Source organism: Nymphalis io, chromosome 21 (assembly GCF_905147045.1).
Source record: "Nymphalis io chromosome 21, ilAglIoxx1.1, whole genome shotgun sequence".
In the NCBI taxonomy this organism is placed as follows: Eukaryota; Metazoa; Arthropoda; class Insecta; order Lepidoptera; family Nymphalidae; genus Nymphalis; species Nymphalis io.
Genome location: NC_065908.1, coordinates 4722300 through 4745773, shown reverse-complemented (window position 1 = coordinate 4745773; position 23474 = coordinate 4722300). Strand labels below are relative to the sequence as shown.

Below are 23474 nucleotides of genomic sequence, written 5' to 3'. Positions count from 1 at the left end.
ACAGATGATTGCATTTTAATTTTATGATGGCCCCGAGTAATTTATGTGATGATAAAAATACTTCTATAAAACTATATCCGTTGTTGTGTATCGGTTATTATGTCTGTAACTATTTAGTTACCAAGGTTGGTGGCGTTGTAACGGATAGTTACTTCTTATGTGGTGATGGTGGTCACCATTATTATCAAGCGACCCATAAGCCAGTTTCCCTACCATAAACGTGCACCATGTGTTAAAGCTAAATTTTAATGCGCTGTTAACATACTTAAAATTATTTGTAAAAAAGTTTTTGAGCTTGTAAATTTTTACTAGTTGCTTTTGCAGTTTTTGGTCGAGTTTAAGGGTTATCGCCAGACAATTTATTTCCTACATTCCCAATAGATAAGACGCATATAAATCAATGAGATGCTGGTCTTGTTGATTTATATGGAGTTTTATTTTTTGGTTTTGAATGTAACAGAAACAATTAGATTTTGTTGTTAGAAGCTTCGTTGGGTTTTAATTTAAATATACTTTATTTTATTGTATTTGTTATATAGTTTTTATTAAAATAATATTTCTCTTTGTCTGAAATTCCTATAAAATCGATCCTTGTAGATTTCAATATTTAAAAAATTGCCCTTAGCTATTTCAAACCTCCCAGGAGCAACCGAAAATTGGTCTAAGTTGCTTTAAAAATGTAAACAAAAACGGATAAGGTTTAAGGGCTTGAATAAGATATGACCCATTAAAATTTATTAAACATAATTTTTTATTACTTTGGCTTTCAACTTATATCAAATTTACTTTACTTTAAAAGGAAAGTAGTACGAAATCGGTGTGTCAGAAAAGATCCTGAAATATTACATTAAATAACCCAATATCAAGGGTAGCGTTACAAAAAATATGCATCTGAACATTGTCACCCTATCAACGACACTTACTGCCTGTTTGCATAATTTAACTTACGAAGCGATGCTTAAGTTATACGGACTTGCGACTTATGTGCCTTGACACACACTTAACTACTTTGAAGTGTGCATATGTTAGAACCAGAAGATTGAGATGCAGTCATTAATTCAGCTTGCGAGAGAGATATAAAAGTATAGCATTTTATTTCTACTTACATGCTACACTTACATGCTAAAAATGGTTATTTGTATAAAAAATTCTATAATAATATCAACGGTATTTTTATTCGCTACATAAAATCGAATTTTAAAACAAGCTGCAGGTAATAAGTTTAACTCTATCTGCAGTTTTAAAAACCAAAGCTTCGTTAATATTAAACATACTTGGAAAAAGACGACAAAAAAGAACCCGGGGTAGCCGTTCTGTTGATTCTTTTATTGTTGCTTAATTAACGTCAACCTTCCCCAAAGGCATTTCAACTTTCATTTGCTTTTCATAAGGTGCCAAAAATGGAAAAGAATGTATGTCAAATGAAAGCGCTCATTCTTTTCGTATCTGGATTTTTGCTATATTAAATTTTAAGCACTCGACAAATACTTTGAGTTATTTCTAGTCAACTCTAGTTTGAATTATTTCCAGTAGCAGTATTATCTTAAAATAAATTGCTCATTTCTAAATGATAAGCTGTTAACTTTACAAAGAAAGAAATACTTGGAAGTTTTGTTAAACCATAAAAAAATTACACAGAATTAATTTTTCTCTGCCCCTAAACTGTAATGCAGAAAGCTTAAAGATAAAATGTATAATGTTTTCATACAGATGTTATTATTTACTACGTAAAAAATATTTTCCTATATGGTAATAAAACTTTCACAAATTCTATAAACATCTTACGTCGTTGTATTGATTCACAACACTTATCCTTAAGTCTCATAGTTTATCCGCCTTAAGGATACAATCCTGCAAAGCTGTTAAATTACACCGATGTAATTTCATCAAATGTCGTCATATATCGCAGCTGCATGTTGCAACTCAAGGCTCAAGGAATTCCAATTCCGTCTCCCTCCAAGAAAATGGGTGTTAAGTGCCGAATATTGCCGTGAGCTATCTTTATGTACCATAAAATGTTGGAACGCTTTTAGTATCTATTGTGGATTTCTGGGATCCAAGTTTTTGTGACTTGATAATGGTTAAGTGTTCTTGCCCGAAGATGATACTTAAAAGTAAAAAAATAATTCAAGTTGCTTTATGGGTGTCAGTCGATATGAAAACAAAAACTTTATTTGCCATTTGTTATACCTTATCAATTATATTATATATAATTATTACAAACATGTTTGATTCAAGATAAAAATGGTGACGAAAATTTATGTCTATAATTAACTTTAACTATATATAATTAACTTACAAGTGAAAGAAATTCAAATAATCGTCAATGCAATAATGGGATCGCAAATTAATATTAAATCTTAAGAGACGAGAGGATATTTCCAAAGCAATGGTTCATAAACAAACTTTTCTTCTATAATTTAATTTTATCGCAAATACTACAGGAATTTATAATTTAGTCTTCACTGCTTAGGTTTATTATGAAATTAGTGTGATAAGGGGCAAAGATACAAGTATAAATTTCAAGTAGTATTTGATTCTTGGAAATTGTACAATTTTTCAAGCGTTTTGTTTTCAATTAATAAATTCTCCTTCTAAAGCCAAAGCACTTATGTTGTCGCGTATTTCTCGTACAAAATTTTTCAATTATTTTGGTTGTATATATATTATTTTGAAAACTAGAGGATCTGTATTTTCATAATGAAAACAAAGAAAAAGAAGAAAATGTTTCTTCGCTGATATTATTTTTGTAATTTGGTAATTTCTGAGAAATGAAGTAAGAAAATAAAAATTATACCGAAGAAAATGTTTTAAGACTAGATTAATTCAGTTTTAAAATACCTTAATATTTTTTATCCTTTCGTCCCCGAGATAATATTAATGAGCCACAGTTGGCGGTCTTTTTGTTTCTGTTTGAAAATTGGCCTTAATTTGTTTTGATAAAATGTAGTTTTAAGAGCAAATATTATCATCCCTCAAAATAATGAAATCTTACTTAGATAATGGTTATAATGTAGATGATAATTATATCTATGAATGGTTTTTTTACCACTAAATTCTTCAAAACTCAGTAGTAAGCGGGCAATATGGCATTTTAAATTTGTGGGTTCAGTTTTAGTCTATGGGCTATTCTCGTAACACTAATTTTATTTTTTTATAGAATAGGAAGGCGGACGAGCATAACGACTGATAGTAAGTGGTCACCAAACGCTCTTGACATAGGCATTGTAAGAAATGTCAACCATCGTTTACATAGCCAATGCGCCACCAACCTTGGGAACTAAGATTTTATGTCCCTTGTGCCTGTAATTACACTGGCTCACTCACCCTTCAAACCGGAACGCAACAATATCAAGTATTGTTGTTTTGCGGTAGAATATCTGATGAGTGGGTTGGTACCTACCCAGACGAGCTTGCACAAAGCCCTACCACCAGTATACCTAATTTAATTGGAGAGGCATCTAAGTAATTCCTCGAAAGCAGTCATTGTTTGTAATCTTTAAAATAATGGTATTATTATATCTTGAATAAATATTGATAATTAACAGATATGAAATGAAAATATTGAAACGATTTTTTTCTGGTCATTTGACAACATGAAATGGTAAAGATATAACAGATGGTAGAATATAACGACTCGTCGTTCAAATTCCTTGTATTTTTTACTGGTTTGAAAAAAGAAATAAATCATAGACATTTTATCTTTATTTAAATTAAATTATGACGCATTATTCCCGGGCACCAGCTATACTACAACCAAACAAGAATACTTTGTAATACTGTGTTCCATAGAAAATGTGATTAAAATTTTCAGAGGTATAAGAAATATACCATATTTGTTCTATGGTCAGTAGATTATTAGCTCTTCTACAACCATTATTATTAATCAAAATTTACGTTACTATAAGGTAATCCATTTAAATATGCATATCCATATAAAAGTGATATTTTACTTAAAACTATAAAATAATAAATAGTAATTATAACATTTGATACTGCTAACTAGATGAATAGAAATATATTTATAGATACATATAAAAAGTTGATTTCTGTAAAGCGTTTTGGCTGAAGTTGGGGTGCATTTATCCTGCTTAATTATGTATGACTCTGTAAGGGTTTCCTCAGCGCCTTTGTTACTCACATCACAACATCAACCAATTTCAGTTTTTATGGCATTGGGAATAAGATCTATAAATGCTGCTTGAATATAATTTCCATATCCCTTTATTCCAATATTCGGTTCAAGATATTTTTAAGCTGTCTAAGTCTCAAGCCATGGTGCGTGTGTTTGGTATTAAGTATTTACATTTTTTCGAAGAGGAAATACTAAAGAAAAAAACTACAACAAATCAATAAGACTTGTTTTTTGTTTTATTTCGTTTAATGCGTTACTTATTGCGTAATTTTGCATCTAATGATAAAATTGGTCATATGCCCAATCCGCACTGCAGCAGCGTGAAGTTTCAGATAAATTTCTTCGTAACTGAAAAGGTCTTTCTGCAGTAGTGGGATACAAATGGACTGTTAATGTAAAGGCTTGACTATGGTTTCATTCCTATTTCTTAAGGAGATTACGAGCTTAATCCACCACGCCGCTCCAATAACGTTTGGTCAATATAAATGTGATAAATTTCCATCCAACACATGTGTTTCTTTTACCGCCGAGCACGAGATTGAATAATAAACACAAATTAAGCACATGAAAATGTAATGATGCTAGATCGGGTTTGATCTGCAATCTTCGATTAAGATTCATTACTGCTGGTCCATGTGTCTCAATGTTAATCTAGTAACCCCATAATATATTGTTGCCCTGAAAATAATATTTAAACCATTATTTGTTTACATGCGCTACTTATTATAGCCTTTAAGAAATTATGTCCATTGTTCGTGTCACACGAGATCACTTGTCAAAGCGTAACCCTACATTAATTATTGCCTGTAAATAAGTGGTACTTATGTTGATAGCGTACGCAAAGTCCTACCAACAACTTTAGTGCTAGATGAGAAGATTTTCCAGTATACTATGGTTTTATTTAGTTCCAATTATGTTCTCACTCTCATTTATTGTTTAATAAAGAATGTTGAAAGTATAGTTCGTATGTGTTTAAAAATTAGACAATGCTATTATAGGATAACACAAATAACTAATACCAGACTGGGATGTTGTCCCGTCAGCCTTCTAAAAAAGAAGATAAGTCTGTCTGTTTAAAATAGATAGCAAATTTTTGCTTCGTAATAAATAATTAGGACTGCGATTTAAATCTATTAATAAAAATGATTATTTTATATATAATTTATGTGTGTATATTGTATATACTTAAGCATATACATATAATTTAAATTATAAGTATTTTTTAATGTTCTGAGATTAGATGGTAGCGAATGCTACGACGATTATCTTATGTGAAATTTTTTTTCAATTATTTTATCATAAATAATTATTATTTTGTTGTGTATAAAAGTATATAAATATATAAAAATTATCGAGTTGTAATGTAAATACTTTGTATTATGTTAGTCACAGTGAAGACGATGTTTCTGATCAACAAACAGAGTAAATCGTGTCACAAACCGTGATAAGACACGCGCCCTTACCTTACTGGCAACACTTCCCTATCTATTCAAACAGATTGTGTAGAACCGTCATTACTTACAAGAAGGTTCAACACCTTTAAAATTTAAATTAAAAACATTGCAATATTTGTAAGGTCTCGGTTTACGCATTAGGTACGAAAAACAGTCGTGTATAGTTTAATAACATAATTAGTGATATTATTATTAATATAAGGCACCAATTAAAATACTAATTAAGTACATCGTTTGTCATTCAAATAAGTAAACATTATGTTGTTAAGTAAATATATCCAGATTGCTTGATAATATATCTATAATATTGCCAATTAAAACAGCCGCCGTGTCTGTCTGTATGTTATCATCAATAGGATCGTAAATACGTCGTTTGGCGACTGTCACCACGTAAAGTATGTCAATTGCAATAGAAATGATTATTAATGATATGATTATTATCGTTCCATAGTAAATCGTAATGCGTGTGGAAACGTTAGAACAATCTATAATTTACTTTGTGGTAGGTCTTTGTACAAAGCCGTCTGGTTAGGTATCACCTACTTAGGACAAACAGCAATGTTTGATCGCGAGTGAACCATTGTAACTAAAGACACAATATACATCTTAGTTTCCAAGGTTGGTGACACGTTGATCATGTAAGGGATGTTTAATATTACTGAATGTGCCAATAAGTCGAGATGGCCCAGTGGTAAGAACGCGTGAATCTTAACCGATAAACGTGGGTTCAAACCCGGGCAAGCACCTCTGAATTTTCATGTGCTTAATTTCTGTTATAATTCATCTCGTGCTTTTCGGTGAAGGAAAACATCGTGAGGAAACCTGCATGTGTCTAATTTCATCGAAATTCTGCCACATGTGTATTCCACCGCATTGGAGCAGTGTGGTGGAATAAACTCCAAAACCTTTTCCTCAAAAAGGGAGAAGAGGTCTTAGCCCAGCTGTGGGACATTTACAGGCTGTTACTGTGCGAATATCTATGAGCGTTGGTGGCCAATTGCCGTCAGTTTGTCCATTTTCTAGACTGTTTACCTATTTTAAATGATATAGAAAAATCGACCATGTCCTTTTCATATGGGTGATCTCTGTTCCGAAAAATTTGTTTCGTGCGTTAGTTACGCATGACACACAAACGCATGTCGTTTAGGTTTGTCTACAAAAATGTATATATGTTTTTGTTGTTTCAGGTTTCGTTTATAAATGTGTGTTATATTTCAAGTATATGAAGATAGTCATCAATCAATGGTCCTCCTGGCTGGCCTAGGCCAGTCTGGGTACGGGCCTCGGGGTTGCCCCCCCTACCCGGGATGGTCCTCCCCGACGGTTCGACCGTCGTGTCGATTCTTTTAGGCCCATAGGGCCAGGGTCGTTGTGACCCAGTGGCTATCTTTCTTCAGTGGTAATGTTGTTCACTGGTTATGTCGTCCTACCGCGTCTCCAGATCGTCGTCTTCCTCTTCACCGATGCCTGCATCGGCGCTGATGGTCGGCGACAATAGGAGCTCACGAGGTAACGGACGCCCCTCAGGTGGTCTGGCATGAAGTGGTGCTATACCGTGGAGGTGTACGCTCGCACTGCTATCTGCCTTAGCAAATAGCGAGCGAGCGAGCTTGCGGACGAACTCCTCCACGGTGGGCGTCCTGGTGTCTCTATGGATGACATCATTTCTGACGTACCTCGGAGCTCCTACAATCAAGCGTAGGCATCGGTTCTGTTGGATCTGAATCCTCCGCTTCTGGTACGCTGAGCAGAGTGCGTACCAGGCGGGGGCCGCATACGTCAGGCGCGAGCGGACGTAGGCACCGTAGACCCTCAGTCTGGTCTTTAATGGAAGCCGCGACGTGAAGAGGGTGTGCAGCTTAGACCGGGCAGCCGCGGCATGACTCACCACCTTGTTAACGGTGGGTATCATGCGCAGCCTGCGGTCCAAGTGACACCCCAGGTAGCAGACTGAGGTCTGCCATCCCACGTCCTGGCCTCGAAGGGTGAGCCGACGCATCGGCTTGTCAGCACCGACAAGCAGAGCGGCCGTCTTATCGACGTTGACAGCCATCCTCCACTTGTCTAGCCAATCCGGTATCAGATCCAACACTCGTTGCATCTTGTTTATTGCGACGATCTGGTGGTAGGACGACGAAAAGAATGCGCTGTCGTCCGCGTACAGGGCCAGCAACACATCCTCTTCACCCTCACGCAGATGGTCGCGGAGGGTAGGGATGTCGTCCGTGTACACCGCGTATAGACGCGGTGACAGGCAGCTACCCTGGGGTACTCCGGCTCGAATGGGGCGCGGCTGAGAGTCCGCGCCTTCCACCGAGACATAGAAGCTTCGGCCTTCCAAAAACGACGCCACTACTCGCACATACGCGAGAGGCGCCGAGGTGTTCAAGAGCTTAGCCAGGAGTCCGGCATGCCACACCCGGTCGAAGGCCTTCTCCATGTCGAGAAAGACCCCGACGGTGGGATGCCCTCTGTTTCGCTCACTGGCTAAGTGGCTAAGAACTCTCGCCAGCTGGAGCGTCGTTGAATGGTCGCTGCGGAATCCGAACTGCTCCTCGCGCAGGGGCAGGTGAGGCGCGAGTCTCCGCAGCAACAGACGCTCGAACAGCTTGGCGATGTGCGAGAGTAGCGTGATAGGCCGATAGCTTGCCGGGAGGCGACGATCCTTCCCGGGTTTAGGGAGGGCGATAACCTTCCCTCTCTTCCACGCCTCGGGGAAGTGTCCGGTCCGGAGTATCCCGTTAAAAGCACTCGCGAGCGCTACGAGGCAGTTGTTGGGTAGCTGCATCAACGCGGCGTTGGTAATTCCGTCGGGGCCTGGCGCCTTCCTCTTCGGTAATCGGAAGACGGCCTTTCGCAGCTCGGACAGAGAGATATAATCGTCTCCCTGGAGCGGCGGGATTGGGGCCGACAGGAATACCTCCACTTGCCTCTGGATCGCCGCGTGATGATGGACGACATCGATTCTTGATAAGTCCGGTGGATTGGGGGTGAATTGACCCTCCAAATGTTCCGCCAGGATCTCTGCTCTGTCGCTGGCGGAATATCTTCTGTTACCCGCTCGATCTAGGAGCGGGTAAACAGGCGAGTCATGTCCGGTAAGCTGTTTGCAGAGGTGGTACAACGTAGTGTCGTGCTCGGATGCTCGATCGATGGTGGCCTCCCAGTAGTCATCCTCGAGAGCCACGAGCGCACGCGACACTTCCTCTGCAATCCTATTGAGGTCACGCTTCACCCTCGGGCAGCGCGTTCGCGCCCACAGTCGGCGAAGAACTCGTTTCTTCCTCAGCTTTACTCGAAGCGAGCTCGGCAGCTGGTCCTGACGACTTCTCGGTGTGCTTCCTTGAGAGGTGGCTGCTTCTTTGGCTTTCTGGATCGCCTCAGAAATTTTAGAAGCAGCTCCTTCCACATCTTCAGTCGTCGCGATCGGGACCGTGAGCTCAAACTCCGAGAGCTCTGAGGAGTAGCGCCCCCAGTCGACCCGCAAACGAGGGGAGCGGGGCACTGTAAAGTCGCGCTGGAGGGCGATTGTGACCACAATCGGCAGGTGCTGTGTGTTGAGTTCGTAATTCACCTCAACATCGATGGGTGCGTCTAGTCGGTGGTGCAGCACGATGTCCAGGACGTCCGGCTGGTACGAAGGGTTAGTCGGTATGTGGGTCGGCGCTCCTGGACCCAACACACCGTAACCCTGTCGTTCGCTATCCTCAAGCAGGTGCCTACCCGCCTGGGTGATGACGCGCGAGCCCCAAGCGTGGTGCTTCGCGTTCAGATCACCCACGATCAGTGTAGGCATCGGCGAGTCGATAAGCGATTGGACATCGGTGCTGCAGAAAACCTGTCCGGGTGGCTTATAGGCGGCATACAGCAGCAGCTCCGTCTCACCAGCATGCACACGCACCCCCTGCGTACGTAGGCTCACAAAAGGTGCATGTGCAAGTTCTTCGTGTATGATATCCCTCCTCACCAGGGCTGCAGTTCCTCTGAATGGGCAGCCCCGGGGAGAGACTTCATCTCGCCGATACACGAAGAAATTCGGGATTCGGAGCTTGATCTCAGCCGAGAGCTTCGTCTCGCCCAGGAGGATTACGTGAATATCCTGCGACTGGGCGAGTAGGGTCAGCTCCCGGATATGGCCACGTATGCCACCTGGGTTCCAGTATAGTATTCTCAGCTGGAATTGAGCTTCGCAAGAGCGGCTATTCCAGCTGAGATGGCAGGTATTATGTCCTGGCCCTGTGTATAGGCGACCAGGATCGCCGTCAGTGCCTCCATGAAGACCCGGACGATGATGGTGGTGTCCAGGCCTTTCGCACTGGCCGAGGTTGTCTTCTGCACAGGGGGAGGCACTTCTTGCCTCACCACCGGCCGCGTGGCGGCAGCCGGAGCGGACTTTGGCTCCGTCGCTGCCTTCCTGGGCTGCGGCGTCGATGCCGCCGCAGGCTCAGTCCTGGGAGGCCTAGCTGCCCTCTTCCTTCTCTTCTTTCTGCTAGGCACCTTTATAGGCTGGTCCCTGGCCGTCGGCTGGTTGGCTGGAGGCGCCAAAGTTGTTGGGGGCGCAAGCTTGGCTCGCACCTCCGTGGCTTTCTTCGCAGGGGGTGGCTGCTTCGTTCGCTGGTCGACTACTATCGTCGCTTTAGGTTCTGCGACGATAGGGCGACCGACCACCTGCTTAGGTGCTACCGGGGGGACACGCTCCCTGTCCCCCTTTGGCTGTGCTCTCGGTCCGTTCGGGTGAGGGGCGGGCACGTTAATGCCCCTCCTTCGTGCTTCTTTCTTAAAGACCGGGCACCTCCGGTCCTTTGCTGTATGCGCCTTAGCGCAGTTTGCGCACGTCGGTGGTTCCGAAAGAGGTCTCGGGCAGTCCCTTGCCAGGTGTTCGCCGGCGCAGCGAACACACTTTTGTTGCCTATGGCAATTGGCCGAGGAGTGGCCAAATGCCTGGCAGCGGTGGCATTGAGGCGGGCTCTTCGCGCCTCTCCAGGCTTCAATCAGCAGGCCGGGCATGCACAGGAGCTCAGTAGTCTTGTATAGTGACCTGAGCTCCTGCTCCTTCAGGTGCACCAGCTGGACGAAATAGGTGCACCCATGTCGACCTCTTCCGCCTGGGATCGCCTTCGCGCTCTGCGCAGGGAACCCTAAACTGCGCAGGGCGGCGATCACCTCTTCCGGGGGTGTGTCAAGTGGTAGCCCCCTAATGGCCACCTTGGTTGGCAGTTCCGCGGCTGGGCTATAGCAGAACCAGGATATAGTCTTATCCTGGTTCATAGCCTCAGTCAGATGGCGCTGGATGACCCGAAATTCCTCCGCGGATCCGGGCAAGAAGCGCACTCCCTTTCCCAAAGGGCGTGCGTTCGGGGCGTGTCCTAGTTTGTTTTTAAGCACCTCGAAGTGCCTCGTCCAGTTCGGTAGGCGTTCCGCCGTGATCGGCGGGTAGCTTGAACGAGGCGTCGCTCTTGGGGCTGGTACCGGTGCAGGGGCTCGACTCCTGGGCGACGCTGGAGCGGCAGCGGCCGCCGCATAGGTGACCCCTGACGGCCCCGGTTGCGGTGAAGTGGGACGGGAGGCTGTCCTCTCCTCGACCGTCGATGGCAGTGCCGCGTAGCTCGTCGAGTCACGCGGCCAGGTGTCTTGCGACCCCCCCTCCATTGGGGAGGGGGATCGCGGCGGTGGTAATTCTTTTGGCCGTCCTTTTTCGCTTGCTTCGCCCATTGTAGGCGATGCCGCGCGCGATGAGGATGCCGAATCCTGCGGCGATCCGTACGGCGGTGATGCAGTGGAAACATCGGTCTTGGGGCGCTTGTCCTCCCCTTCCATTGACTCCGGCGAAGAGTCCGGTCTCGGGCGCTTGGCTCCTTCCGCGCCTGCTGTAGACTCAGCTACAGTGGCGGCGAAGTCTGCTTCAGCAGCCCGGTGGACGTCCTCTCCACCGGTTTCAGCATGTATTATGCGTATACGCGGGGCGGCGGCGGGGGTGAGGGCGACAGGCACGGTCGAGTTGTCGAAGATGTCTCTTCGAACAACTGACCGCGCGATGCCGGACCTGCCTCGGCCACGCTTGCGTTGGTCTAAGGGGGGGGCTCCCCCCCTTCAGACATGATGGTGGTGTCGGATTGCTGCTCTTGATGTGTATGCACGGGCACCACGACCTCGGCGCGTGCAACCAAGCCAGGTGAGACCCCTAGGGGAGGCCCAGCTAAGCGCCCGCGAGCGGAAGTTCGGTCCGTGCACACCAGTATCTCTGTTCTTCAGCTTTCCTTGGTTTCGTTGATCCTGCAGGATTTTTTGATAACCAAAAAAGTGCAGGATCTATTCGTGCGCTTCTCTTCACTTGAGCAGGCAGACTCCTGGCAACTAGCACCGGCCGTTTCCTCAAGCCGACGTCGGAGGACGCGGCGAGTACAACTGGCACCGGAGGGGGTCGTTGCGGGGAGCGGGGGATGTTCGATCGGAGAGATGGCACGACTTACATATACAATAATCTCACCGAACACAATATGAGAATATTCAGAGAATACCCTCGATATATATATTCGATTCGATATATTATATATATAAGAAGATAAAGATAGTCATAGTCTAGACTACAGTCGATTATACAAAGAGAAACAAGATGGCGCCACAGTCGCAATAACATTTCCGTACACATATGTGGACTGCATCTATTATTTATAAATATAGTCTAATCGTACCGACATGTTGCTTGCTAAAACATGGTCATACGGGGATCGTTTATACGATTACGGATGGTACAGTCACTTGCAATATAATAATAATATATAATATAAGCGTTCAATAGTGTAACAGTTTACGGGCCACCTAGCGATGTATAAGTCGCAGGTTCGATTCTGACTCTTTGGGCTATTGTCGTCCCCACTCCTAACATAAGCTGTTTGCTTAAGGGGGGGGGGAGTAATAGGAAAATTAATTATTTCTTTTAAAAGGCTATTTCTAGTATACTTATTATAAATATAAAATTTATTTGTATTATTGACATTATCTGGAGTTGACTTTTATCTATTTATTGTATGTAAAAGTAATTCAAAAATATATCAATCTTTGTCTGACTATACATATTTTAGGGACGCGTCGTTCTAATTACACGATACATTGTTGTTTATGGGGTCAGTTACGTTGTGTTTTGTGTGGATAACTAAAATAATTTAAATTGTACCTAAAACTTTGTATGAGGTAATCAGTGTGTTCGCTGATTAAGAGTACTCTCAGGTATTAAAAGGCAAATACACACACAAACATACAGAGACTTCGGAAAATGTTTGAAATGGTTGTTTATGAACGGTATCAATAATCAAACAATATACGCTCCAAAAGCTTTTCCTCTAGAGAATAATCAGCATATTTTCCCACCAATTACTCGCATACCTTTGTTTAAAATCATATCATAATATATCGTTTTCGTTGTTAAACAACAAGTAAATTGATTTATATTTAAAGATATTATGGAATAATAATATACCTAAATTATTAAATTAATGCTTTTAATTAATTTGTTTCAGGTCCTACTACTATCCAGTCCATCTTCACTATAAATAATTAATGTAAGTTACTTTATATTATATAATATACACATAACATACGTATGTCCTGAAAGCCGGTCTAAAATGACGAGGGTTTAATAACCTTTCGATTACATCGAAGATAATTTTTTACCCTAAAGCGATGAAATTGTATTGGTCAATAAAGAATGAAGACTACCGACTACAGTTCAAAAATTGTTATCCTTTATTCTGGTTTCAATAACATTTTTTTTATGATAGGATGTTAGAATATTGGACTTAAATATTACAACGTGAAATGACAAATATGTTGTTACATTTTTTTGCTAAAGGTACTTCATTAACATAACTATTTTTTTTATGCCATGACAACCAAATCTTTCTTTTGGAAGTATAAAGATATTTTTAATTTCTTATTTGTTTCTACCTCTGGGATTCCGCATAATTTCAAGAAATGGCATCGGTGTGCTTGTCTTAGAGAATTATTCTATTTAATGAAATGATTCCAACCTTAAGGAAGGTTAAGGTAAATAATTCAAAATCATTAAACGCCTAAGATTTATTAGAAGCATCTGAGTAAATTTATAATTTTTATCAGTTTTTGTGTGCGTTAGTAATGCAATATATATATTATAATGTTGTCAAAGACTAGGCGAGGATTTATTTCTTCCAGTATTGAACTCGTGATCGTTTATATACACTGTTTGATACAACGGTGATGAAAAATCATTAACATCCAACGGTGAATAAGATCAATCGGCAAATATTATAAATTTCTGATATCACCAGTACTTCATACCGTCACGGACGCACTCCTGCATAAGGTATAACCCGGTCACTTAGAATACAATAGCATTGTTTGTGGACTTAGCTCTTATGAAATACGCTTTAATATACCGAGTAGAATGAATGATTCTATTGATGCGGTATCAAATGGTCGGATTTCACAAACCATGAATGGTGTACTTAAGAAATATATTACCATACGACTTATGTGCGTTATACGTAATTTATATCGTATTAACAACCTATTTATGTTTGAATAACAACCCGTTCTGGTAACCAATTCTACTAATAAATTGTCACTTTATCGCAATCGAATCGAAGCGATAACGATTAGTTGCCGTTTATCCGTTTTTTGTTTCAATTTGATTATCGACTATTTGTATAAAAGTTTGGTTTTGTCATAACGATATATGTTAACATCATATCGGTTCGGTTCCGATCCGAATAAATATGAAATAGTCAAAGGTAGGTTGGAATTGAATCGGGAAACGTACAGTAATCGTTATAGCTTAGTAGAATTGACTCTCTGGCTTTTATCTCTTGCTATATTTTAATCAATAATATTTATAATAATCATTGTAGTGTCCCAATGGATCACACAACACATTACGTAAATGTATACGCGCTTACTTAAATATCTTGTAATATTTATAAATTATAAATGGCAATATTTATTTTGATAAAGATTAATGTTTCGTGATATTTATTAAACTAAATTTGTCGTATTTGCTGTCGACTATTTTTTGTAGCAATATAAAAATGGTTATTTATTGTTTATCTATAAAATACTTTTTTCTGGCTTTTTAGCGTTTCGTGTTTCAATACGAGAATATAATTCACAATTTGCGAAAAAAAATTGCCGTGATATTTCTTATTATTGCGTGCATTCGTTGTAGAATTATTCAGGTTATTTGATATTTAACATTAAATTTTATTTAAACCTGATTTCTATTGTATTAGAATACAATCAGTTATATTGCAGAAGAGGTCGAACTTTATACCTAATAACCTCTTCCAATTAACTTTAGAAATCCAGATACTAAACTTGACGACACAATAGCTCGCCTTTCCTTTCTATTCATTCAAAATATAAAAAAGGAATTGTCAAAATATCCTTTCTTTTGTATTGTTTAATTAAATATTGTGAAATATACAAGTTTTTTTTATGTAAGTATAAAAGAAATCTCATAAAGAGAATCATATTGGAATAAAGTTTCAGTGTTTATATAGTTTTGTTTTTCGTTTGTGTATATTATGTAAGTTTTTGTTAATTTTCATGCAGAGTATGCAATAATTTAATTTTTCATAATTAGATCATGCTATTCACTATTTTATGTTAATGTCAACATGAAGCTACATATTTTGTTACACAATTTTTATATAAGCAATAAGAAAATATCTTAATATATAACGTTGGCTACCTAATTACTAAAATAAAATAAAAATAAAATATATACTATGAACCGGTGATGGCATTGAATTTAAAATAATTTTATAAAACACTCAAAAGAACTTCTTGGCTTTATACACTTATGTTCATACACACAGTTGATAAAAGTAGTATTTTGATGTTATATAATAATTGCTATATAAATTTAAATCTTATTTCTATTATACGTGGAAATGTTCTATATATTTTTATTACAGCAACTTTCTCAACTAAAAGAGAAACGCTGAAGCAATCTTAGAAAACTTGCAAAGCCAAAAGTACTAACATCCAAAGTTGATGGTAACGAGTTTGATGCGCATGTTCATTCTTTTATACACTCGAGGAGTAACGCCTTCACCGCCAAGATATCGTTAAACGTTTTATATACTTATACCATAAGCCCTAACGTTTCCTCTTGAGTGCACTCTATTACTTTCAATGCACTGTTCAATGGAAGCGCTACAAAGTTCCAAGAAAAATCGTTCATGGGTGAAAAACAAACCGAAAATTTCACATCATCTTACAAAAAATAACTCTAAATTAAAGCTCTAAGGTTGATTTTTAAAAGACGCTGAACAAAACCCCTCAAATTCCACAGGTCAAGAAGACCTATGATAGAATTTTATAAGGAATTTCCTAATTTCCCAAAAACTAACGTAGCGGTCACGTCGGACGTATAAGGGTTGGAGCGACATGTGGTTTTAAAGGGGTTAGAAGTATCTCTGGATATCGAATGTCCATTTACAGCTGTCGTTTATTATAGCTGACGTTCTTTATTTGATGTAAAACGGATTTCATTGAAAACAACGACGAATAATTATAGTTCATAATTTTTATTGTTTAGATAAGTAATAATTCAAGCGTCAATTTTCGTATTCATGCTTCAATAAATAACGAAGAATTTATTTTTCATTTATTGCTTTGAAACTTAAAGTCAATTCTGTTTCAAAATATAATAATATTTTACTAAGTATTTTTTTGATGAGCTGAGATAGCCTACTGGTAATTCAGTGAATCTCAACCGATGATTTCAGGTTCATACCCAGACAAGAACTTCTGTATTTTCATGTGCTTAATTTGTGTTAATAATTAATTTCGTGCTTATTACACACGTCGCATTGTAGCCGCGTGGTATACGTTCTAAATAATTTCCATTAAAATGGAGACCTTAGCCCATCAGTAGGACATTTATATATTGTTAATTTACATATTTTTTATAATAGTTAAATTAACATTAATATTGGTTTAAAGGACGTGTCTTTTATCTAGTGCTTATTATCTTATTGTACAACATCGACTACAAAATACAAAAATATACTCCTATAAATATTAGGAGTATATCCTACCTACCGAAACTCTAATCTTCTAATTTAGTCAATCCCCGCCACCTGAAACCTAAACATGCCAATTATACGAATATGGAAATTCAACTCACTTTAGTTAAACTATAACAATAAAAACTACCGTCTGTTGTATTTAGTGTATATTTTATGTATACGTTTATCTGGAATCGTATAATACACAAAAATGCATCATTAATTTCACATTCGAAACAAATCAAATCATTCGACTTATGTTTTCTTATTTTATGTTACGCGTAATAATTCGATCGAAAAATACGTTTCAGTTCACAATAATTCGCATAGAGCTAAAAATTTATATAGGTCGTAGGTATATAGTATTACCGAGCCTATGTTTGCCAAAACAATATTCAAAGTCAAAGTTCCAGTGTATCGGTCGTTTGTCTCTTTCTCGTATATCTCAATTTTATTGTCGAAATGATAAAGACATCTCATTCACACGCTATCAGCTGATCTGACCTTGTGGATTCCGTAGATTTACAATTCTTACAATTTCGAATGCATATTTGTTGAAATGTTATAATTAATTATATAAATCATATAACTATAATATGATATTTGTATATGCGCTATCGCACCGCATCTCGCAGTGTAAGACGCTTGTGTGTATGGCCGTACTTAGGAGTAACGTATGTAGTAGCATTATAATTGAAGATCAATTTGATTACAACATTACAAATCAGGGTTAAGAATTTAGTACTACTGTATTCATATGTGTGCCTTCTTAAATGCTTTAATACTTTTTGACAAATGAGTTATTTGTACAATCAAAATGTCCCGACTATTAAAATATTTATGACATCACTGTAATGATATTGTGCCGTAATTGTAGACGTTTATACCCTTATGTGCGGTTATATTGTATTGTAATTATTTTATCAGGTAATACATGTCATCACATCTCATATAGTATGGTTTTATAATACTGAACTATAAATTATTCATTAATTTATCAAGTCACGGTGTAAGTTGTTTGTAATAATTTAGTTAACAAACAAGTTTTGCACGTTGAAACATAACTTTGATAACATAGAGTTCAAAACATAACAAATGTAATAAAGAAACTTTGATTTATTAAGACTATGTAAATTTAATTTGTTTATGAATAAAACTTAAGAACTATAAAAAAACAACACGTATAATTTATTTTATATATGTTAAATATCTTCGACTAAATGTTTGTAAATGATTTTGAAAAACACATTAACAATAGGTATCAGATACCGTCCCCAAAAACGCTGGATATATTATTATGAGCAAGTATTATTTTTTATAGCATAGGAAGGCGGACGAGCATATGGACCACCTGATGGTAAGTGGTCACCTACGCCCATAGAATTTGGCATTCGAAGAAATGTTAACTATGGCTTACATCACCAATGCACCACCAACCTTGGGAACTAAGATGTTATGATGTCCCTTGTGCCTGTAATTATACTGGCTCACTCACTCTTCAAACCGGAACACAACAATACCAAGCACTGCTGTTTTGCGGTAGAATATCTAATGAGTGTGTGGTACCTACACAGACGAGCTTGCACAAAGCTCTTCCACCAGTAAAAGTAAAAGTATGCGCGCAAACACTATTGCTTCATTCTTATAATCCGATGGGACACCAAATCCAAAGCGACCAGAAAGAGTTTAGGCATAGTAAATACTGACAACTTTTAGACTTTGGATTGCTACAGAGAATTTCTCGATGAATTTAAAAAATATCTTGAAAACGGGACCTCAGGCTCTGCGGTCTCGTAATCATGCATTAGGCCATCGAGGCAGTCGATTTATATATTTCAAGTGAAATATAAATTATTAAATAAAAAATAATTTTATAAAATGAAAAACAGAGCATATGAATTCAGTAAAATGCTATCAATTTAGCGGTTAAATTGAGATGATCCTGAATTTTTATTTTACCATCATATTTTTACCGGCTAGGTCAAGAGCTCTCTACTAAAACGAGATCTCAATTTAATTTTACCGCTCGCTTCCCACTGATAACTAAAGATTTTTTTTATATATATTTTATTTATCACGAATATATAATATAATTTATTCATTCGCTTTTGATTGCTAAATTGTCTTCCGCACTGATCAAAAGAACGAAAGCCATTTGATTATTCTAAAACTATTGGCATAGTTAATTCTTTTGAACACTTTGATTATAAAATAGGTAGGTAATCTGGCATATGGATCGATGGTAAGAGTTCACCACCTTCCATGAACATTGGCACCGCGAGAAATATTAAACATCTTTTACATCGTTAATTCCCCACCAACTTAAATGTTATATCCTTGCCTATAGTTATAGTGTCTCACCTGACTCATCAAACCGAACCACAATAATACTAAAACTGTTCGGCGGTAGATATAGATCCCCATATCTTTTTAAATATATACATATATATAAGCAGGGCAATGTCTGCCGTGTTTTGTTAGTATATTATAAAGGGCATTTGTTACAATGCCAATGTCTAAGAGCGTTGGTGACCACTTACCATCAGGTGGCCCATATGCTCGTCCGCCTTCCTTTTCTATAAAAAAAAAAAAAAAAAAAGGGCAGTAGGTTACTGATATTGTTAACGAGCTGACAAGCGTTGCTCTGTACCTATTCTGTTGCATACAATTGGTATCTACTCGTTCAGAACCTTTGTAAATCAATGTTGACGACTGACATCGTCTTTATATCCATCAAATACATTGAATTAATATCGTGATCAATCAAATTTTTAATCAAGGTACTAAACGAGTCCGAAATAGTTGTGGATTTCAAACTGCTTTAACGATGACAGCTAAATTTAAAGGTCGGGTTGAAATGCAACGTATATTTAAAATCTACTGGTGGTAGAGCTTTGTGCAAGCTCGTCTGGGTAGGTACCACCCACTCATCAAATATTCTACCGCAAAACAGCAGTACTTGGTATTGTTGTGTTCCAGTTTGAAGGGTGAGTGAACCAGTGTAATTACAGGGACAAGGGACATAACATCTTAGTTGCCAAGGTTGGTGGCGCATTGGTGATGTAAGCGATGGTTAACATTTCTAACAATGCCAATGTCTATGGGCGTTGGTGACCACTTACCATCAGGTGGCCCATATGCTCGTCCGCCTTCCTATTCTATAAAAAAAGTAAAGCAATGCGAAAATTTTCTGACGCAAAATGTTACAATTTTATACAAGTGCTTATATCAGAACTGTGATTATGATCAACTTAACGTGTAATAATTTACGCAACATACGCAGCGAAGTCAACGTGTATAATTTGCATTCGGCCCCCGTCAGCGAGTCGTTGTGATAAATCGTAGCGACACGCCGTGCCGCCCCGGCTTCTTCCGTTCCGTCTGGCGTGCCAGTTCCGGGGGCTGGGGTTACACGTTTATTTCTGTCAGCGTATAGACATGAAAAAGTATGTTCAAACGTTTCCTTTATCACCTATTTTTCTGTCTTTGGAATTTATTAATTTTTAACAAACATTTATAAAAATAATCTATCATTTTATATCCGGTGTACTGCTTTAGTCTTCGCTACTATTCAGGACACACCTCTTCTGGAGAAAGTTTGGTACTTATTACATTAGGGTTTCAATGATGGTTGATAGATACACAGCGGACATCCTGCTGCACATGCAGGTTTCTTCACGAAGTTTTCCTTTACCGAAAAAAATTACATGAATTCTTAACATAAATTACACAAATAAACACTCAATATTAAATTAATTACATGGATAAAATCACAATAGTTATAAAAGAATAACTATACTTCTAGAATATATAACATAGTCTATGTGATTTGTCATAGTCACTTAACATCAGGTCGTCAGATTCATAACCAATTCTATTTGTATTGACCCTCAATAACCAATTTATATTAAATGAGATTGAATAGAAATATTAGCTTTACGTAAATTATTTGATTCGTGTGTACAAATTCCAGAGTGATTTTTTAATGCTGGACGTTAAAAGCTTTTCGAAACCTACTAAAGTACACCCAACAACTAACAAACAAGCTGTTAACCTATAGGCCTTACTGCACTCGATTTTAAGGCTACTTTGGTATGAATATTGAATTTACACTCGACCGTGGATAAGTATACATGGTCCGATGCACGACAGAGCCAAATGGAATTTTAACAGGCAATCAAACGCAAGGCCGTACGTTATCATCGGAATCGTGTCGATCGCGTGACATACGTAATCCACGATGAAATAATTATACCGTCGTCAATGAAGGTCACGGGTGTCGCAGTTAAACGTAGGTGGGGCAAGTCTGTTCATAATTTATATGGTCTTTTTACTCCCACTGTCTATTGGACTAAAAGAACCCGGCAGTCTGCCAGATGCACTATAAATTATTGAACGTTTCGTATCTGGAAAATGAAGTGTACAACGTCTACCTTTTTTGTCATATTAGTGTGTGCATTTGGGCCAAATTCTATTGCATGGACCAAATCGAAATACGTCAATAGTGACGGTGTTATTCTGTTTTATCAACAGACATAATTCACTAGTCATTAAGAAAGCAATTGCGGAATTTAGTTCATAATTTGACTTTTGAACTTTGGATCGTTAAATGATGCCCGCATTTGAGATTAGACATTATGTAATGAAGTCATTCGAATTTAGTGAGGCGATGTATAATCTATTTCCAATCTTATGAAATACTGTCAAAACTTTCATATTTCGTTATGGATGCAGTCCGTTTCCCAACATTTCTGCAACATTTCTATCTTCAATATTAATGTAAGTTTATACGATAAATATAAAAGTTTGAATTTTATACTTAGTGGCTGAATAGTATTGAGTCACATTCGAAGAAATTGTAGTACTTTTAGGTAACCTAATGGTTATTATGTGCCATTATATCTCAATCATGCCACGTAATGATGTAAATAAATGTATTATTATAAAATATAGTTAGATATCTTTTCATTCTTTATTACGATCACAATCACACAAATAACACGTGATAGCCCGGTCATTAGAAGTTAGACTCCCAAGAGATCTTACATAACTGCGTGGATGCCGTTGAAAGAAAAGAACACGTGAATCTTAACCGATTGCGCATTCAAACTCAAGCAAGCACTCCTGAAGTCTCATGTCCTTAATTTGTATATTATAATAATTCATTTCTTGTTTGTTGGAAATCTGGAAATTTGAAAATCTGCCATATGTCTAGCAACTCGTGTCGTAGGAGCGCAGTGAAATTTCCAAAACCTTGAGTAGGTTAGTTAGTAGGTAAAAGAGGGTCTAAGCCTTATCCTAAACCCAGCAGCGGGACACTCTCACGCATAACAGCTTCACATTAAAATCACACACACAACTTTATATCATTTTACCCTCCAAGCGATACTAAGCGATAAGCTTGTGCTAGGAGTTTGGACGACAATAGCCAATGAAGTATGGATTGGAACAGCACTCACATCGCTAGGCAGCTATATACCATTAATCTATTGAATGAATTAATTTTAAAATGATATACTTCCATAACGCAATGAACGAACCTATATCGCGACGGTAATAGGATTAACTTGTTACTCTAGGCTCGGAAATTATTACTTAAGCTTGTGAAGTTAAACACTAGGCTGGAACCGGGTCGCGGGAACGTATGCTATATTACGAATAAAGCTCTTCGTAGTTGCAATATTTTACCGACGCGGTTAGGAATTTTCATTATAATGCACCCGAATATTAGCCTTGCAGCGTATGTTCTATTCATACAATGTGTGTCACTTGCTAGGGTTATAGGTATTAAAATCGAGCTGTTACGTACGTACGCAATTTGAGTGGAGATTTTCCAGTGATATTTTGTTGGCTTAAAACAGTTTATATTTTATATTTCTTGCACTATAAAAAACGTGTGCTACAAAAATAAATACCAGGTAATTTGTAAAGCTCGCTCCATATGCTCGTCCGCCTTCCTATTCTATAAAAAAAAAACCATTTCTACCCATGATAAGTATAATGTAAATATTAATCCCACATACTCATACTGAGCAAACACATTACGAGTCACAATCGGATCATTGCAGAATTAAATATAAAGTTTGTTTGCTCATAAACTCGTTATCTAAATTAGGTCTAGATTTTTCCTTTAATGTATCATTTGAAGTTTAAAAATTCTATATAGACTGAATATGTAAACATTTGTTGACTTAGTGCCACCTGTGTAAGGCTTCTAAAGGTCACTTTGCTTTCCACGCGAACCGGTAGATAAATATTAAACATTTTCCTTGCACCTGTTTCTTAAGTTTTGATAAGAGTAAATTGTTTAAGCTATGGCACATACATTGTAAGTTGTTTTATTCGTAACAATGTTATTTAAATTAAAATAAAATGTATAATTGATTAAAATACACACACACTCATACATTCAAATACATCTAAAAATGGTCAAGTTACATTATCATTTCTCTTAAGTATAGAAACGTTATAAGTAGATTTTAGACTGACATCCAACATCGTAACTCTATCCCATTACAAAAAATAATAATTATTGATACATTTATTGATTTGATTTACATACCATAGTATGTAGGAACGTAGACGGTAAAAAGGATCATCCTTTTTTATTATTACCGTCAATGGTAGCAATTACACGTGCTTAGCCTTGAAACTGCAACATACTAGAATATAATAGAAAAACTCCTGTACTTATCTACCTCCCTCGTCAGATGGGCTTGTACCATACAACCAAAACTGGATGCATACTGGCCCAGAAGAGCCCTCTGTTTTTAATATTCTCACATTTATTAGTTTCGAGAATGTAGACATCCATAGGGGACTGTAAGAAACTAAATT

At 38.3% G+C, this 23474-nt stretch overlaps 1 protein-coding gene across 2 annotated transcripts in view; it reads left to right on the top strand.

The window, feature by feature from the left end:
• LOC126776767 (uncharacterized) overlaps positions 1-23474 on the top strand; it is a 167163-nt gene that overhangs the window by 42005 nt on the left and 101684 nt on the right. The window contains exon 2 of one of the 2 annotated variants that reach the window (XM_050499516.1): positions 13107-13148. The exons of the other annotated variant lie outside the window; for it this stretch is intronic. The gene's annotated coding sequence lies outside the window, so the exon portion shown is untranslated. The remainder of the gene's footprint in view (positions 1-13106; positions 13149-23474) is intronic. 2 annotated transcript variants of the gene reach the window in all.